At 45.1% G+C, this 14,521-nt stretch overlaps 1 protein-coding gene across 3 annotated transcripts in view; it reads right to left on the bottom strand.

The window, feature by feature from the left end:
* gas2l3 (growth arrest-specific 2 like 3) overlaps window positions 1-14,521 on the bottom strand; it is a 40,387-nt gene extending 25,866 nt beyond the window's left edge. Inside the window, exon 1 of one of the 3 annotated variants that reach the window (XM_079493863.1) lies at window positions 14,250-14,521. The gene's annotated coding sequence lies outside the window, so the exon portion shown is untranslated. Of the gene's footprint in view, window positions 1-673; window positions 886-14,249 lie in introns of those variants that run through there. The other 2 variants (XM_079493865.1, XM_079493864.1) reach the window with 2 other exon arrangements.

The following is a 14,521-nucleotide window of genomic DNA, read 5'->3' as shown; positions in this document are numbered from 1 at the left end:
CTCCCTCTCCTCCAACACACACAGGATGTGGAGGAGGATTACCCCAACGCTGAAACAACTGTCCCCAAGGAGGTGTGTGTGTGTGTGTGTGTGTGTGTGTGTGTGTGTGTGTGCGCGCGTGCACCCTGGTGAAAGGCAGAGGGGGGGGGGGGATGTAATCACAAGCACATACATCCCTACCGACTGATCATTTGGCCAACACAGCTGAGGCAACATCCCCCAACCGAATCCACCAATCCCCCCCCCCCCCCCCTCCCAAAAGAACATAACATATACGAACACCAAACCCTCAAATGCCCTTCCATCGATTATGACAAACATCGGGGTGAGGAAACTTCTGCTGCAATGCTTTAACACGACTGTCATGATGCACAGAGCGAAGAGAGAGATCTTTACGACAAACGGAGAATATGTTTGAGTGTCTGTCCCAATGCAGGTATCCTGCCAGGGTCGCGACTCGCGAGTATAGCATGTCATGCAGTGCTGCTCAACGTAACGCACTGCCTGAGGGCGACAAAAATCCTGCAGCCCCCCCTCCCCAAAAAAACAAGCAGCTTCAAGAGGACACAATGCAAGTCAGCGCCGCGGCGGAGCAATCCTTTGACGTCAGCCAAGGACAGGACACAGTGACAGCACAGCTGACAGCAGTCCGAGAGCACACACACTCACTTACCTTCGGGATGCGAGCCCAAGTGAAAACGGGTGAGCAAGGACACTGCGTATAGAACTCTCGCCAGGCGTCCGTCAGCATGAAAAGCACATCATCGCCATCCCGCTACAGTGCAGACCACAAGCCACTAGCTAGCACACAGAGAGAGAGAGAGAGAGGGAGGGAGAGAGAGAGAGAGAGAGCAGAGACAACCCACGCACAGCCCTGACTCGGCAGCTGTGTCTGACTGGATGGTGTGTGTGAGTCTGTGTGTGTCTCCAGAGTGAGGAGGAGAGGAAGAGAGGGAGGGCCAGAAGCAGTGAGAGAAGTGACGGGGGGGGGGGGGAATGGAGAGAGGGGGGGAGAGGAGAGAGCCTCAACTAATGAAGTGGCTATGCTTGGCTTAGCTCTGCCCCCTCCCCAAACAAGCCTGTCATGGCGGGACCCACTCACAAAGCTTCCATTGTTTTGTTAACCATGGCATGGCTTCGCATCAAACCCCCCCCCCCACACCCCAACTCCAACCCCCCCTCCCCCCATGTCACCGAAGCAAAAACGAGAGTGAAGAGCAGCATTAACGGCCTCCGAAGGGACGAGATGGGATGGGATGGGATGGGATGAGGGGGCAATTTGGGGTCAAGGGGACTTCCTTTCCCAACTTCCTCCACTGTTAAGGGTTAGAGCAGTTGGTTCCCAAAACTTTTTTAGCCCGTGACCCAAAAGAGAAATTAGACGTTTGCCCAAGACCAAAACTAGTGAAGACAGTCGATCTACAAGCTCACAACGAGCCGTGTTGTAGATTGGCGATTTTCACTATTTCTTAAACATTTGTTTTCTAATTTATGGCGTTTTAGATTTTTATTTTATTTATTCATGAAATTACCTTCATGAAACTACTTTCAAAAAAAAATTTTAATTCTTTTTTTGCTCTTATGAGATTTTTTATTTCAGATTTTTATTTGTATTAATTAAAAACAAAATGTAAGAAACAAAACCCAGTGCCCCGACCCAGTGCTTGGGAACCAGTGGGTTAAATCAGTGGTTTTCATTCAACCAGTGGTCCTTGAGGGGGTTCAGGGTGGTCCCCACTCCCCAGCTCAACCAGTGGTCCTTGAGGGGGTTCAGGGTGGTCCCCACTCCCCAGCTAAATGAATTTGTTCTGTTTTTGTTTTACGTTTGTTTTTGTCTCCTGGCAAAATACAAAGGTATTTTTGTTTTTGTCTGTTTTGTATTGTTGCTCCCCTTCCCCTTTTCCCAAGAGGACCACAACGAGAGCAAGCCTAACGGCTTTCTTGTGACTCTATCCTTTTGAAATGTATTTTCAATAAAGTAATCAATCAATCAAGAGTAATTATGAGTCACGATCAACTTGGGTCTAGAAAGGCAGAGTCAATGGTCATCAAGACAAAAACAGTTGAGGAATGATTTCTTCAGCTCAAGGTTTGCATCCAGGCAGGGCGAGCCTGAAAGAATTCCCCCAAACAAAAAGGTCAGCCGTGGGTGGCTCTACGATATGGCCCCCCTGACCAACCACATCTGGTAAATCTCAATGACATTTAGGATTTCAGGATACTATTATTATACTGAATGGATTAAACAGTGTCATTTCAGTATGGAGGCGTTTCGGGGTGGGTTGAACTCACACATAACAAAAGCGTTATACAATCCAGTTTCTCACATCTGGGGTCCTATAGCAGCCAAGAGCTGGACTCCCTGCCGCTACCAAAGGCGTGCACACATGCAAATAAATGTCAACCATGGAGGAGGGAGAAGCAAATGTAGTGTGTGTGTGTGTGTGTGTTCAAACACAAGACAGTAAATGTTTTATACAGTACCACAGATTGATGGAAACGCGCAGCCCTTAGCAAAAGGCCAGTGATTGACACGGTGACATGGGAACTACCACCACGCACATTCTCCGGCGGTCACTGGAAAACACTCGTACACAACAATGCCCACTTCTCATTTGCTGTATGTGTGCCCTTCCATTTATGATGTCCTTTCCATAGAGGCTATGGAAAGGACATCAGAAATGTCCGTCCGTCCGTCCGTCCTTCCTTCCTTCCTTCCTTCCTTCCTTCCTTCCTTCCTTCCTTCCTTCCTTCCTTCCTTCCTTCCTTCCTTCCTTCCTTCCTTCCTTCCTTCCTTCCTTCCTTCCTTCCTTCCTTCCTTCCTTCCTTCCTTCCTTCCTTCCTTCCTTCCTTCCTTCCTTCCTTCCTTCCTTCCTTCCTTCCTTCCTTCCTTCCTTCCTTCCTTCCTTCCTTCCTTCCTTCCTTCCTTCCTTCCTTCCTTCCTTCCTTCCTTCCTTCCTTCCTTCCTTCCTTCCTTCCTTCCTTCCTTCCTTCCTTCCTTCCTTCCTTCCTTCCTTCCTTCCTTCCTTCCTTCCTTCCTTCCTTCCTTCCTTCCTTCCTTCCTTCCTTCCTTCCTTCCTTCCTTCCTTCCTTCCTTCCTTCCTTCCTTCCTTCCTTCCTTCCTTCCTTCCTTCCTTCCTTCCTTCCTTCCTTCCTTCCTTCCTTCCTTCCTTCCTTCCTTCCTTCCGACATGGTCATGTCGCGGTCAAGGACAATAAACAGTCCAGTAGTGTGGTGCCAAGTTTTAAGTGTATTATGCTGTTAAGCCTTCATTTGGGCCAAACATGCAGTTGAGCCTCTTTGTATAGGATCAACCTGTGTCGTTTGTTTTTTGTCAGACTCAGGAGTGCAATTATTAGCCACGTTGTTACCACTGAACTCAAGGACATGATTATTTTTGGCACGTCCCAGAAACCCAGGGTAGCATGAGTGTTTTAGCTACACAGGGCGCTAGGCCTCGTGACACGTCATGTATGGCCATCTCCATATATGAAGATTGTTACACTGACCTCTTTAAACCCTGGATAGCCATATATGGAGAAGACTGGATCTGATATATCTGCATATATGGAGACGGCCAGCAACTCTACGTCTGACCTCAAACCCTTAGATCTCCATATATGGAGCTGACCTGTTCTGACATTCCCATATGTTGACCCCCCCCCCCCCCCACCCGTCCTTCCTCTTCGATGTCTCACTTTTGACTGATACCGGTCCTTTCAGACCTCATCAAACCCTGTACACTCAAGACACTGCCCCCCTTAGATCTCCATATAGAGCTGACCTGTTCTGACATCCCATGTTGATCTGACCTCATCAAACCCTGTACACTCAAGACACACTCCATATATGTCCAGTACAGAATTCATTCCATATGTTGATCTGACCCCCCATGCCAAAGCGCCAGCGCTCGCCCAGCAGTCTGCCGTCACCCAGGCGGATGCGTGCACACGACCTCGCCCAATAGGAGCCCTCGGGGCGTCTTACTGGTTTATTGTGATGTTGTTCTTCTCTATATTGTACTCCTTGTCCTCCTCTGTAACTTGTACTTAGCTCTGGTCCATAGCCCTAATGCCCTTTGCTGCCGTTGCATTAAGGCTATGGGACTGTTGTCTTCCTGCCCTCGCATGAAATGCAGACCAGCCTCTCCTCTGTTGCGAAAATATAAAGAATGTTTTACCTACACTCACCAATACAAAAGGCGGCTTGTGTTATTAGAAAGCCTACTTTCCTTAGTGGACGCACTCTGAACCCCCCACCACATGTACAAAATGCACTTTTTGGCCAGAAAGGGATTCGTTTTTTCACCGGAAAAAACTAAATACTTTTAGTTACTCCACTGCGCCCTCTACTGATATTGCCAAGAGAAAATCTCATAGACAAGATTTCCCCTTCTGGCTAAACTGCTCACAAAGAATTGGGTGTGGTTAAGAGCAGAAGTAACCCATTCCTATATTCCAGGGTTGACATAGTGGTGGATGTTGTTGTACGCAGAGACGAAACTAAACCTCGGAAACAACAAAAGAACAAAAGAAAAGCTCTATTTCTTTTAGGACCTGATCTGCTTAGATCTGGACTGAACTAACCCGTCTTTCTAGTACGGGGATATATTATGTGAAGACATTTAATCCATTTTGACCTGAGATCAGATTCTAAAAATGTCTTCTACATCCTGACAGTTTTCTGAAAAAGCTATGTTTCTATGGCAGTGGTTCTTCGATTTAAAAAAAATAGCAGACCTACAAGCTCGTAGCGCGCCACTTGGTGGCGCGCTATGAGCTTGTAGATCTGCTATTTTTCAATAGCTAAAGCATAGCATAATGCTAACACCAAAAGGGGTTCCCACCCATAATGCGTTAAAACAAGATGTGTTTTTCATTTTATCTAAAGACTTAAATTATCAAGGCAAGGCAATTATGGTTAATTATTACTCAGAGTGATGACAGTCATTTTCATCGCTGCTTCAAAACGCGGTCTGCGTTAGGCTGCATTAAATATAAAATCATTTTAAAATGGTGTCATAATTACAGATTGTCTGATCTGAGCTTTGACCTTAAAAAAATATTACTGACACACACACACACACACACACACACACACACACACACACACACACACACACACACACACACACACACACACACACACACACACACACACACACACACACACACACACACACACACACACACACACACACACACACACACACACACACACACACACACACACACACACACACACACACACACACACACACGAGTTGAGGGGCGCTCTTATCATCGTACATCATCTGGCCAATCAGAATTTGCGTCCTCACCTTCGTCTTCAATGTTTGCGGTATGCAACGTTTGCATTTTCCGTTTACTCAAAATTGGTATTTAATGTTTGTGTTAGGACAAAGTTTGTTTGCACACCCACACTAAAAGCTGGACATAGGAGGGGCTATCTCCCCTCAAAAATAAAAGTAGTAAGTAAGTACAGTATATTCGGGGCACCGAGTGCCGCGCTATGAACTTGTAGGTCTGCTATTTTTTTTTAAATCGTGAAAATGTGGCGCAAATCTTTCAGAGCGAACATTTTTTAACTCATATGAATGAATGAATGAATGAATGAATGTTTATTTCGAACTCTTTTAAATAAAAATGACAATAAAAATACAAAATATACAATAATGCATTAAAAGAAAAGAAAATAACTTGCTTCTATGTGGTCAACGCTGGAACGACATATTTTCAGATGGGGGTCCGCGGCCAAATAATACAGATAATTCTAGGGGTCCTTGACATGAAAAAGGTTGAGCACCACTGACATAGAAACATGGGTTTTTCAGAAAACGGTTTGTAGAATCTGGTTTTCGGTCTAAAAATGGGTTAAACATGATCGAACCAGTGGAATAGACAGTGGAATAGAAGGGGGTGTGAGGGGACAGGGGATGGGGACCGGACCCCCCCCCCCACCCCCTCCCCCAGACCCACGTGTGTGTGTGTGCTCCATGCACCCAGATCATCTCATCTCTCTGCCTAGTGCTCCCACCACAGCCACTAATCATTTAAGAGGATCACCGGAGCTCTATTCCAGACACACAACGTGTCCTACTACTACTCCACCACCACACGTCATCACAACACGGGGGCACGTGGCACATGTGCTGCTGCCACACGGTCCCTGCGGGCACGGAGGTACATCTGTGTGTGTGTGTGTGTGTGTGTGTGTGTGTGTGTGCACCCGTGCATAATAATAATAATAATGCTACACAAATACATAAATAAAAACAGAGCAATTATGTAATGCGTTAAGACTCGAGCATCTGTGCAATGTCTACTTTAGAGAGATCTCAGTTTTTCCGTGACAGAAATCATGCATTTCTAGTTTCTTCTAAAAATCAACGAGCAATGGAAAATGACCATGTAAATATTGAAACTGTCCGTGTGTGTGACACTGTGTGTGTGTGTGTGTGTGTGTGTGTGGTATGGTATCCCTGTGTAATATGGCTGTAGGCCAGAACGGTGGGCCCTGGAGCATTGTTTGGCACTATACCGCTAGCCCTGTCCAAAAAGGTTCCGCTCAACGCAGCTCCCTCCTTGGAGGATACCAACTCCTCCTCCACTAAACTGCTCCTGCTGAGCCCCTTTTGTGTCTGGACTTTAATTACCCCATCAGTGGAACGTTTCATTTGGTGCCTGGGCAGCCTGGCCTCTCCCTTTCATTAGAGATTGGCCAGACTGCATCGTGTTGAGAGGAAATGTATTGACTAAAAGAATAATGGAATTATATCCGTCAATGGATCGGCTTCTGAAGTGAACTCAACTGCAATCGGCAGGTATAGGTCTGGGAAAATGATTACCCTTTGAAGCAAGTTACCCACATGAAGGAGCAACCTGAAGTCTGGTTTCATCCTCATAGCGGTTTTTGTATTGAAATGTACCCATTCTACACACTGTGAATAACATTTTCAATCAATGAACCCCAATGTCTCTTTTCTGAGTTAACAGTTAACAGTATAAGCTCATCGGTGGTGATTTGGGAAAAGAGGGCCTAGTGGGGATCCCTGGGGGAGTCAGGGGGACCCCGGTCGGTCAATACACCCCAGTTCATAGGGTTTAAGTGGTTAAACCCGGCAGCATATTCCGTCTCTTGCCGTCTGTCTTCAAGCCCTCTGTGTCCGTCCCGTGGAGGTGATACGGTGCTAGAGTAGAGTCCAGGGACTTATTAAAGGCTTGGTGGGTGTGAGCCACCTGCCAATCCCATTTTGATTTGTTCTACTAATCCACACAGCCGTCCTACTATACCACGGCACTAGGCCAGGTCAGGATCAGCTCCACCTCCCCCTTTCCCAACCCAAATAACTTGCAACTCTGACTCCAGAGCGGCGTTCAAAGGGCAACTTACTGTGCTATAATCACACACACTAGGCCGGTTGAAAAGCACATGAAGGCCATGCATGCACGAAGGCCGACAGGAGAGCACTTTCACTGTCATCTCCGTCCGTCATCGCGGAAAAACCTCTCACCCATTCAACGCCTTTTGGTGTTTAAACCATTATTTTAAACTTTAGCTGTAGAAAAATAGCAGATCTACAAGCTCATAGCGCTGCTATTTTTGAAAAATCTTGAAAATGTGGCGCACATTTTTGATTCTGGGGGGGGGGGGGTCCCTGGAACTACATATTTTCAGATGGGGGTCCGCAGCCTTATACCGATAATTCTGGGGGTGCTTGACATGAAAAAGCGTTTTTATTTACTTTTTTGTTTTTAAAAAAAAGGCTTCCCACCCCCCCCACCCCACAGGTTGAACAGCATAGACAGGGATGTAAGCAACAAATAAAATACAATTACAATAAAGCAAAACGGTACTTTACCATTGGAAAGGAAAGAAAGTAAAAAAATAATAATAATCGAGACCATATAAGTGGATATAGTGTTAATGGCATGATCAGAGGCGTATCTACAATAAGGCGAGGGCAGGCGTCCGCCTGTCCAAATCCATTTCTGGCCTGGCCAAAATCCATACAATGAGAAAAAAAAGACATAAACAAGACCTGAGAACTATTAAAATGGACAGCTGATTGGCCGTTGCGGTAGAGCGCGACCCTCAATCACCCATTGGAATGTAAATGCATGCCTTTCAGCCTTTGTATCCCACTCGTCTGGCAGGTATATCTCTTTGAAAACCTTTAGTGCTACGATTGTGCGCAGGGAGACGACAATTAACATATCTTGCCTGGCCAAAACGTAATTCCTGGATACGCCACTGGGCATGATTTAGGTTTTTCTAATGCTGTGGATTTCAAGTGTGTACTGTTATCTTGTGCCCCATTGGATCGAGCTATAGAGAGTTCCAGAGAGATCATGTCCATTAGTGAAAGTATCCATTGTGAGACCTCGGGTTTGTGGGGAGATTGTCCATCTTAGGACCAGCAGTTTCTTTGCGGCTGTCAGCCCAAAGAGCAGAAGTCTTCTATGTGTCATTGTCAACCCGATCGCTGAATCATCATTCAACATTAAAAAACATTAGGCAAGGGGGGAATACGGGTTCCCATTACCTCAGATAATACTTCTGAAACTCTAGACCAAAAACGATTGACATCTGAACACTCCCACATCATGTGCATATATGAAATATGACATGATATGACATATATGAAAAAGGTTGAGCCCCACTGACATAGAAACATAGGTTTTTCAGAAATCTGTCAGGATTAAGAAGACTTTTATTTATTTTTTATTTTTTAGAATCGGCCTCAGGTCTAAACGGGCTAAAGCCACACATGTGCTACGTGATATTTACAGTGAACGTTTGCAGGATTATGTCCCTGATCTGATGAGGAGTTCAGCTGACTAGCACCTAAAAAGACAGCCACAAGTCTAAACAAATAATTCATGCCAATACAGGCAACGGGGAATTTGATTTAAAAAAAAAAAAACACACACACGTGTTCAGTAAATGTAATGCACGTCAAATGTTCAAATAACGTTCAGATGTTTTGAAAGAGGTCAGTTGGGTGGTTGGGTAAATAAAGTAGCTTCATATCTACCGCACTGTCGCTTAAAGCCGCAGCAGACTTGGCAAGAGTCCCACTCTTCAGTGGGACGCCGTTTCTGGTGAGCACACACACACGCACGCGTGCGTGCGTGCACACATACTGATGCCAATGACATCATCTCCTCAGAAAGTCGAGTCACAGCCAGACTAACGGTTTAGATTAAAAAAATAGCTGAAATGTATCTGATAACACTGTAGTATTGGCAGTACTATATGTAAAGGACATAATGTTTCTGTAAATGTTTTCTAAATGTTTCTGTAAAGTGCTGCAGTGCTAGGGGGACAGCCTGGCTGTAAGTAAGTAAGTAGCCACGAGACCCATAGGGCAGGAGCCCATCGCCCGTTTCTGTAGCGAGAGGCGGCTTGATGATGTACAAACATGTGCATACCCTGGACTTACCCCCCAATGCGTCCCTTCATTCTGAGTACTAGGATTGGGACCCGGAAGTTCGGAACCAGTTCTTTGGAAACGTTTTTTAATGTTGTGGACTTGTCTGCTATTACAATTACTATACTAGCCTATACTATACCAGTGGTTCTCAAATGTTTTAATTTCACTCCGAGAGAGTACAAATGAAACAAAATGGACCCGTACGGTTCCATTTGTACTCTCTCAGAGTTACAGACCTGTAAGGGTCCATTTGGAACCCCCCTATAGGAAACGTTAAAGGGAACCGTTAAGGAATTGGACCGCTAACAATGGTTAAGGAACCAGACTCGTTAAAATCCCAAAACCTAATTCTGAGTGCAGGGAGGAGGCATTGGGTCCCATTTGTTATAGTCTTAGATATGACCCCGCCCGCGCCTGGCCACTGGGCTGGTATGAGCCTGGCTGTTACTCATGCGATTTTACATTAGAATCTTCAACTGAAGCGATGCATGCTTCGCAGTCACGTACAACAGCCTGTGGCTACGACACTCTACGTCCAAGACACATAGCATATTGTATGGAACATTTTCACTGTGGTCTGTGCAGGGTGTATATGAGCTGCTCATTTCTACCAATCCAAGCTCAGTTGTTTCGAAATAAGAACTAAGCATTAGCAAACAAGTAAAAGTGTTACCCTTTTAATTTCATCCATTTTGAATTAAAGAAAACAAACATGTCGCCATGTAAGCAGGTCTTCGTCAGGATCAGTTCAACGATAAGCCTTTACAGAAGGTCACTCGGACCACCCTCTCCTGAAAGGACAGGTCAACGAGAAGTAAGAGGGGTCAACAGGTTTAGCCTCATTACCTGGTCTGTACGTTAATCCTGGTCCTAACGTGAACAGACAGCAAGACTATAAGGGACCTTTCACCTTAATCAGCCTCACTCAAGAGACTGGGACAGAAGACAGGCAGACAGACAGGGGGTCTTTAATGGATAACGAGTGGCTTATTCCCTGCTGCAGGTGTCGTTAAATGTTAACACAGTCAGGAAGTTCAGGAACACATCCAAAAAGAGCCTCGCCAGAGTGAAGAGGTACTAGGTAGACAGTTCTATGCAAATAAATCTGAAAGATATGCACATCCCCACACTTTCATAATGCAGATAGTTCACTCGCATCTTTTAAAACAGGCCTGAAAATCCATCTTTCAGCAGGCCCAAGGGAGAGGAAATGATCCTTCCATTTTTCCAAGTGTTTCTATTTTTTCCTGTGACGATATAGAATTTTGTTATTCGTCATTGCCGTTTTTACATTTCTGTCTAATAAACTATTCAATCAAACGTTTTTAGACACCGTACTGGACCCAAAACATTCTCTTAATGAAGAAAAAAGGCAATGTCCGCACACGATATGTCTGTTCCCCGCCCTCCTCTCTTTGTTTTAACCAAACAACAATGCGTCGCCCATCAATTAGCAGCACCAACCTGCCAATTAGGAGCAGTGTCTTACTCAAGGACACTTCAACACAAAGACAGGAGAGGAGGAGTGGCGGAACATTGGGGACCTTCCGTTCCGTCTACCTCCTGAGCCACTGCCACCCTGCTAGAACACAAGTAAACTCAAAACCTGTAATTCAACCAAATCAGCCCAGAGAAATAACACGGTACAATGACCACATTATCTTTCCATGTCACACTACCGGCTGTAAACAGGGCCAATGCTCTCTCCAATCCAAGGCATATAGGCCTAAACTAAACCCCTTCTGTCCTCCTGCATGCTTATCCCTCATTTCCCCTCCCACTTGGTCCCTTTCTGTAAGCCGTAGCCTACCCTAAATAAACGAGGGCTAATCCAAGATTTCATTATGATTTCTATTGTATCCACTACATGCAATATCACAACCCATATGGGCCCTTGTGGAGCTTTGACCCAATAAGCAGCACAGGCAGGCCTGTATCTCGTCAGTCAGTCAGTGGCGTCCATGTGGGGGTTTCTCCGCCGGCCGGCCGGGAGATTCCTTCCTTCTGGGACTTTGGCAGCCCCCGAAATGCAGAGCTGTGGCTGCCAAAGATCACGCAGATGGTGATTATGAAGATAGAGGAGCTGGACTGAAGCTCGTGCGTGACGCGTACCGGCACATTCATTCAGTCGTTGGCCACCGTTCAAACGAAGGCTGGTAATGCTGACGGCTTTAGTTTGTATGAATCACTTGTCATTTTGTCAATGATCTGGTTAAACCAGATCATTGACCAACACTTCCGATGAATGTCTATAATGCTTTATAAACATACTTATAATGCATTCTAATCTAACCCTTAAATGATAGTTATAACAACTCATAATGCTTTATAACAATAATAACGCATTGTAAAGTATTTCCATTGATAATCGATTGGGATACAGGCGTTGACACTATAAGGTTGCCCACCTGCCCCCGGCAGGTAAATAAAACTTTCGGGCAGGTGGAGTTTGCTTTCCGGTTGCCCGACCGGGCAAGTCCTCATTTCAGAGGGAACGCAACTGTCTATAAACAAAACACGAGATATCTGTCTAAACACCTGAACATGGCCGGAGTGTCAGTCTGTGGAATGTAAAATTAGATTACTGTTGTGTTTACCTATAATAATGTCCCCGTTTTCACTGTTGCTACACTTAAAAATATAAAACAACAAGTGTGAAGCCATAGTCATATTCCTAGATAAGGTATTTGGCATAAGAATGTAGGTATGACATTTTTTATCGCACAGCCACAGAAAGTAAAAAAATAAAGTGTTAGCGGTAATTACAATTTTACCTATCATTTTAGGGTTATCATTTTAGGTTTTCGGGCAAGTGGGCATGACCTTTGGGTAAGTAAACTTGATCTGTACTAGTGTACTTGACCGACAGGCAAGTGCTTCTTGAGACCTTACGTTAGTGTCAACAACCCCTGGGCTAGCATATAGTCTCACGTAGCCAGACAACTATTCCACAATCTCCGAATGTGTGACGGAAGCATTTAAAAATTGCGAGGGGGGTGTGTGTGTGTGTGTGTGTGTGTGTGTGTGTGGGAGGGGGGGTTGTTCTGCCAATATCACCACTGGCATCTAGTAACAGTGGAGCTCACCCAACTAACGCAACAGCTCAAAGAAAGACTGTGTCCAACCAATGTCTTTGAGGAAAAACTGCCACTAAAACACCAAAACTCATGCGTAGCCTATTATTGCACATTGTGATAATGAACAAAACACAATGTGCTATTTTTACGCTGTGGTTTCAATATGTTCTGCATGCACCAACATGTGTACTGCTAAATGGTGTTCGCTTAAAATGGTGCTGCTTAAATATCGATTATGACATGATCAAATCAATGAACCAAAATCAGCATCAGCAGCACAACATCAAACAATGAGAGGTCATCTTGTGCCAATAATAGCAAACTCAAACTTTTCTCAGTTTCTGACGAGAAGGGAAAACAAATGCAATACAAAAGTATATCCCCAAGCAGCCATAAATCGATCACAAGTGTTTGTTTGAAGTCTTTCTATTTCTCTGCTGTTGTCACTGCACTCGGCAGGAAGCACCTGTTCAAAACTCCAGAGGGGTTTTTGCATTCCAAAGGAAAGGGGAATAAATTTTTTCCACGTATTCTTTGGTTGTCCTTGCTTGTATGCTATTGACAGATTCATGTGAGATTAATCAACAAACAACCTGCAATTGAACGCAGCAGCACTGCAGCAGTCGTTCAATAGTATAGATTTCCAGGCAGCTATGTGTGACTTTAGCTCTGGTCCATAGCTCTAATGCGAGCTAGTGCGACTTGTGAGCCCGAGCCAGTCAATGGGTGGTGTTGATAACTAACTGGACATCCTACCTGTCAAACACACAACACATAAATGCAGGCCAATAGGCCACCGTGTTTTAAAGCCATGGCCTATAGCACGAACATACAGGCTACATGTCAATTGTGATTAGTGTGTTACTGCAAGCAAAGGCTCAAACATATAGACGTTCAATGCAGCCCTAAATGGCTTTGGTTCTAAACCTGGGGTGCTATGATATTTGTACTTTTGTATCTTGTTCTACTGTCTGAATATGTGATGTGAATATGTGTCTTTTTGTATGTCTGTTTTTAGTGCACTGCACTGAATGGCAATAAAGTCTTGAATCTGGCTGGGACCCCCACAGGGTGTGTGTGTGTGTGTGTGTGTGTGTGTGTGTGTGTGTGTGTGTGTGGGGGGGGGGGGGGGGGGGGGGGGGGGGGTTAAGTGATTGATTCAATTGATTAAATAATGAATGCTTTAGATTTGACAGTGTGTAGATTATGGCATAAAATGGGGGGTCCGCGACTTAATAATGCACATCAAAAGGGTGAGAAAGGTACTGATCAGGCAATTATGTGTTACAATAAAATCACTCCACCATCCTATTCCTATCTTCCTATCCGTATCAATCCGTTCAAACTAACCAGTTCAAACATAGACAGTTATAGTTTGCCATGGCAATGATGGCAGCACGCCAAAAGCCACGCCACGCAATGAGCCTGCCTGGTTTAGCTGGCTGCTTTTTTCCCCTCTCCTCTGCGTCAAATTTCAAACAAACAATAAACAATGAGTGTATGATCGCACCTCGCTCCAATGATACACACAAATAACCACCCATGCATGCAGATACTTTCTAACTTTATTATACGCGATGTCCACGAGGCTTCAATTCGTGGATTTGGGGGGTACAGAATCGGGACAGCACACTCTCGCAGCAGTCTCACACACAGACACAGTCACACACAGATACAAAGTCATGAGAACTTTTTCTGTTACGGAAAAAGTTTTGGAGAGAAGATTTTAAACTCACCACCATTGAGAAAGACGCTCGTCTGATTTGATTTGACTCCTGCTTTGAAATACTATTTACTCCTTTCCGTTGGCTGTCAAACATTACTCAGTCTTTCCAGACGTCGTTGCTTGCTTGCTTCTCTCTCTCTCTCTCAGTGTGTGTGTGTGTGTGTGTGTGTGTGGAATGCGATCATCATGTTGTGGACTGGAGGATGTTTTGGGGGAGACGGGGAGTGGAGTTGTTGCGCTGTTCGAAACAGCCAACCACGGCTCGCGGGCTCGCGTCGCCTG

This window comes from Electrona antarctica (assembly GCF_951216825.1).
Source record: "Electrona antarctica genome assembly, chromosome: 23".
Lineage (NCBI taxonomy): Eukaryota > Metazoa > Chordata > Actinopteri > Myctophiformes > Myctophidae > Electrona > Electrona antarctica.
Note: the sequence above shows the minus strand (reverse complement) of the source record. Positions and strands in the feature narration are given on the sequence as shown.